General features: G+C 36.1%; 1 long non-coding RNA gene across 1 annotated transcript; it reads right to left on the reverse strand.

Annotated features, from left to right (window-relative positions):
- Positions 1-3,923: 3,923 nt before the first annotated feature.
- LOC119471225 lies at positions 3,924-5,952 on the reverse strand. Its single transcript, XR_005200253.1, has 2 exons — positions 5,428-5,952; positions 3,924-4,851 (listed from the first exon to the last, which is right to left on the reverse strand). It is a non-coding gene; the product is annotated as an uncharacterized LOC119471225 (long non-coding RNA).
- Between the last annotated feature and the right edge of the window lie 6 nt (positions 5,953-5,958).

Raw genomic sequence — 5,958 nt, forward strand, 5'->3', positions numbered from 1 at the left:
AAAGAAAGAAAGAAAGAAAGAAAGAAAGAAAGAAAGAAAGAAAGAAAGAAAGAAAGAAAGAAAGAAGGAAAATAATAGGTGGGAAAATCAAAGAAACCAAAAGCTGACTCTTTGAGACTATCAATAGAATTGCTAAACCTCTAGTCAGACTGAACAGGAAAAAAGGAATTACCAACTGGGCGCAGTGGCTCACACCTGTAATCCCAGCGCTTTGGGAGGCTGAGGTGGGCAGATCACCTAAGGTCAGGAGTTTGAGACCAGCCTGGCCAAGATGGTGAAACCCCCATCTCTACTAAAAATACAAAAATTATCTGGGTGTGGTGGCACACACCTATAATCCCAAGCTACTTGGGAGGTGGAGGCAGAAGAATCGCCTGTACCCGTGAGGCAGAGATTGCAATGAGCTGAGATCTCACCACTGCACTCCAGCCTGGATGACAGAACAAGACTCTGTTTCAAAAAGAAAAAAAAAGGAATTACCAATATAAAGAACAGGAGAAGAGATAATGCATTGCAAAGGATACTACAGACTTGAAAAAGGAATAGAAATTATGAACAGTTTCATGTTAATAAATTTGAAAACTCAGATGAAATGAGTAAATTCCTTGAAAGATACATAATACCAGAGCTCACACAAGAAGCAGATAACCTGAATAGTCCTATTTCTATTAAAAAATGTGAATTTGTAGTTAAACAGCTTAACAGCTTTCCACAAAACAGTCATCATATCCAGATGATTCCAACCGGGAGCATTCCACCAAAACTGAAGAAAAAAATAATTAATTCTTCACAAATTCTTGCAGAAAATTGAAGAGAGACCATCTCTACCTCATTCCCCAAGGTCAGCATTATCTCAATACCAAAACCAAAGACACTATAAGCAAACATTTCATCAATATCCCTCATGAATATAGATGTAAAACACTCCTTACCAAATTTCAGTAAATTGAATCTAGCAGCATATCTAAAGGATAACATATAATGACTAAATTAGGTTTACCTCAAATATATTAGTTTAACATATGAAACTTAATTAAATGAATCCACCATATAAATTGGAGTTAAAAAAAAAAAAGGGAATTTCAGCAGACGCAAAAAAAAAAAAGTGGTTGAAAAAAAAATCTATGGCTCATGTTTGGGATTTAAAAACAAAAAAGAAAAAATAATCCTGTTTATGGTAAAAACTCAACAAATTAGAAGAGAATTTCTTTCCCTTTCTTTAATAAAGGGAATTGATGAAAAACCTACATCCTACATATTCAATAGTGAAAGACTGAGTGCTTTCCTCTAATACTGGAAACAAGACAAATATGTTCATCCTCATCTCATTACACTGTAAGTTCTAGCTAGACAATGAAACAAGAAAAACAAAATAGCATATGCATTAGAAAGTAAGAAGTAAAGCTATTTTTATTTACAGATGTGATCCTTTGTTGAAAATTTTAAGTAATCCACAAAAAGAACTTAAGGTGACTTTAGCAAGAATACAGGATACATGACTCATATACAAATATTGTATTACCACATACGAACAATGAACAATTGGAAATCAAAATTTTTAAAATAACATTTTCAAAACATCAAACATACGAAATACTTAGGAATAAATCTGACCAAAAGTATAACACCTATATACCAAAAACTACAAAACATTGCTAAGAACTGAAGAAGACTTAAATAATTGAGAAGATATAATATGTTCATGAATTGGAAGACTCAATATTGTTAAGATGTCACTTCTTGCCAAATTGATCTATAAATTCAACACAATCAAAATCCCAGTTGGCTTTTCATTTGTAGAAATGAGAATAGAATTATAAGAGATACAGTAAATTTTACTCTTTTGGTAGTAATTTTATTTACCAAATGTATATATTTATTGAGATGGAGTCTTGCTGTGTCACCCACGCTGGAGTGCAGTTATGTGATTTCAGCTCACTGCAACCTCAGCCTCCCAGAGTCACGTGATTCTTCTGCCTCAGCCTCGTGAGTAGCTGGAACTACAGGCATGTGGCCATACCCGGCTAATTTTTGTACTTTTAGTAGAGATAGGGCTTCACCATGTTGCCAGGCTGGTCTTAAACTTCTGACCTCAAGTGATCTGCCCGCCTCAGCCTCCCAAAGTACACTCGGCCTCAAAGGTATAGAACCTTAAAACCACCAGCACAATCAGCATTTATAGAGCAGTTCTATTACCAACTCCCTTCCTAAATTTTCCTATGCTATCCCTTTATAGTCAAATCCTGCCCCCAACCTTTAAGCCTTGGATACCTTTGATTTGTTCTCTGTCTCAGCTGTTTCGTCTTTTACAGATAATCATACAAAGTGGGATCATATAGTATCTTGTCTTTTGTATCTGGGATCTTTCACATAGCACAATGCATTTGAGATTCATTCACGTTGTTACATATAGCAAGAGTTTGTCCCTTGTGATATTCTATTATATGAATGAACCATAGCTTGTTGAGGGATGTTAATTTCTAATTTTCGGTGATACAAATAAAGTTGTTAAGAATGTATATATACATAGTTCTTTTATGTGTGAGCTTAGGTTTTCATTTTATGTGAGTGAATGCCTAGGTATGGGATTGCTGGGTTATATGGTAAATATATGTTTCAACTTTGTAAGAAACTGTCAAATCATTTCCAAAATGACTGTATTATTTTGCATTCCTACTAGACGCTCTGTATCCTTGCTAGCAACTGTACTGTTAGTTATAAAAACATTTTAGGTATTCTAATAGATAACACAGTGATATTTTATTGTAAGTATCCGTTCATATTGTTTGCTCAGTTTTCTATTTGGTTATTTGTTTTCTTTCTTTGATGGAGTCTTGCACTGTTGCCCAGGCTGGAGCACAGTGGTGTGATCTTGGCTCACTGCAACCTCTGCCTCCTGGGTTCAAGCAATTCTCCTGCCTCAGCCTCCCTAAGTAGCTGGGATTACAGGTGTATGCCACCACACCCAGCTAATTTTTTGCATTTTTAGTAGAGACGGGGTTTCACTATGTTGGCCAGACTGGTCTGGAACTCCTGACCTTGTGATCTGCCTGTCTTGGCCTCCCAAAGTGCTGGGATTACAGGCATGAACCACCGTACCTGGCCGGTTGTTTGTTTCCTTGTTGTTTTGAGAATTCTTCAAATATTCTGGACACAAGTCACTTCTCAGATATCTGATCCACAAATATTCCTTCCAGTGAATGGCTTGTTGTTTTAGTCTCATAACAGTGCATTTCACAATGCAGAAGCTGGCACGGTGGCTCACGCCTGTAATCCCAGCACTTTGGGAGGCCGAGGGGGGTGGATCACAAGGTCAGGAGATCGAGACCAGCCTGACCAACATGATTAAACCCTGTCTTTACTAGAAATACAAAAATTAGCCAGGCATGGTGGCATGTGCCTGTAGTCCTAGCTACTTCAGATGCTAAAGCAGGAGAATCGCTTGAACCCGGGAGGCAGAGATTGCAGTGAGCCGAGATCATGCCACTGCATTCCAGCCTGGGCGACAGAGCAAGACTCCATGTCAAAAAAAAAAAAGAAGCAGCACAATGCAGAAGTTTTACAGTTTCATGAAGACCAATTTACCTTTTCTTTTCTGGATGAGGTTTTAAATTTCATAGCTAAGAACTCTTTGCCTAATCTAAGATCTCAAAGATTTTCTCCTGAATTTTTTCTAAGTTCTATAGTTTTACCTTCTATGTTTTGTCTATCAGCAAATTTTTATCTGAGGTGTGTGATATGGTTCAAAGTTTATTTATTTTTTTTAGCAATTGTATAGCACCTTTTCTTGAAAAGACCATTCTTTCTCTACCAAGTTGCCTTTGTACCTTTGTTAGTAATCTACAGGCCACTCATGTGTGGGTCCATTTCTGGACTCTCTAATCTGTTCCATTGATCAACATGTGCTATCTTTTTTTTTTTTGCTAAGAGCATGCTGTCTTCATTACTACTGTACTTTTATAGTTAAGTCTTGAAATAGGGTATTGTGAATCCTCCAATATTTCCTGTTTTTTCTTCAATACTGTTTTGGTTTTTTAGTTCCTTTGCCTTTTCATACAGGTTTTTAAATCTGTATGTAAAGGCACAGATTTTAGATATTTATATCTATAGTATTATTTATAAACAATCATGCTGGTATTATGATTGGGACTGTGTTGAATCTATAAATCAACTTGGGGAGAACTGACATTTTAAAATGGTATATCTCTCCATTTATTTAGGTATTGGATTTCTTTCATTTGTTTCATTATCAGTGTTTTGTAGTGTTCAGTATACAGATCCTTGTGAGATTTACACATATGAATTTCATTTTTTTTCTAAGCTACTGCAAATGGTACTATGTTTTATTATCTCAACATCCAATTGTTCACTGCTGATATATAAAAATACAATTGACTTTTCTATCTTGTGACCTTGCTTAACTCATTTATTAGTTCTAGATTTTTTGGTGAGTCCATGGCATTTTCTATATAGGCATTCATATTGTCCTTTCCAATCTGTATGCCTCTTCTTTGTCTTGTCTTCTTTTGCTTGGTAGGAATTCCAGCACAATGTTGAACAGTAGTGGTGCAAATGGACATGCCTGTCTTGCTCCCAATTTAAGGGCGGTGACAGATATGTTTTACTATCTTGTCTGTGGTGACAGTTTCATAGGTATATGCACATGCCAAAACTGATCACACTGTATACTTTATGTGCAGCTACTGTCAACTGTACATCAATCAAAAAAATAACTTATCAGATGCTTTTGAGAAGCATTAAACCGCCAGCTAGTCAGCAGACTGTTTAGCCTCCCATACTCGCCTACTTCCAGATCATTCCAAAATCTGTATGAGAGGGTTCCTTTGTGTCCTGCAAAAACAGTATTATTACTGGTCTTTCTTTCTGCCCTCATTCAAATCTTGCCTCACCTTTCTGTCTTGCTTTGCTTTTCAAGTTACTGAAATTCTATCCAGGTAAGTTGTCTTTCTAGATAAAATTCATTCATATCCTTTCAAAGTACAATGGTTTATTCTGAACAATGTATTTTCTTCATTGTTATGTCTGAGTAATAGATTTCATGTCAGCTAATTTTACTGATGCTTATGAGATTATACATTCTCTATATTATTATTTTTATCAAAACACAGTTTAAAAAAAAAATTAGCAGATACTACCTAAAATATCCGTCTTAAAATCACTTTATCAAATCTACCATCTTTTTGCTGACAACTTAATTGTAGCTTCTAAGACCTACAACTCTTACTTCTTGGACTGCTTTTCTAAGGCTGGCTAAATTACTCTAACTCAAGAATACAGAAGATGAGCAGCACAGGCCCTGAAGTTAGACTCTGGGTCCAACTCTCTACTGATGACCTTGGGCAAGATATATATATATACATACCATGTAGCCAACACCTTTGTCAAAAAATTGAACATTACCAGTACCTCTGGTCCTGTATTAAAATCTTAGGTTTGCAGGTGACCTTTGTCAAAGAGTAAAATAAAATGCTCTATGACCTTTTGTTCTACAACACTTGTCACAGAGCAAAAAAAAAACATATACATTAAAACTCCCATGATAAATCTCAGAAAATAGAGAAAAATAATTCCCAACTGTCCTGATAAATGCACAGCTTCTGTACTGTTTAATGCCTACCCTAAACTTGCCCTCCTGAAACTTAACAGAAATAGGGATATGGGATGGGGAATAAGATGCCTAAGAGAAAAGAAACAAAAACTATCTCCAGGATAAGGAATTATTTTATCAGTGAGTTGCAGGAATTTTTAGTTCAGAGCATGGCGGCAAAGAGGGCTAGAAATAGTGATTCTGGAAAAAGGATTCATTCCAGAATGATGAAAGGTGGTTGCTTCTGTAGAGACAGGGACAGTGTGCACAGTGCATGTCACACAGAGCAAAACTGTAGATGCTGGTCATGTTTTCCTCTATTTCAGGAAGAAGGATTCTTTTTTTTTTTT

This window comes from Cebus imitator, unplaced genomic scaffold (assembly GCF_001604975.1).
Source record: "Cebus imitator isolate Cc_AM_T3 unplaced genomic scaffold, Cebus_imitator-1.0 Scaffold53, whole genome shotgun sequence".
Lineage (NCBI taxonomy): Eukaryota > Metazoa > Chordata > Mammalia > Primates > Cebidae > Cebus > Cebus imitator.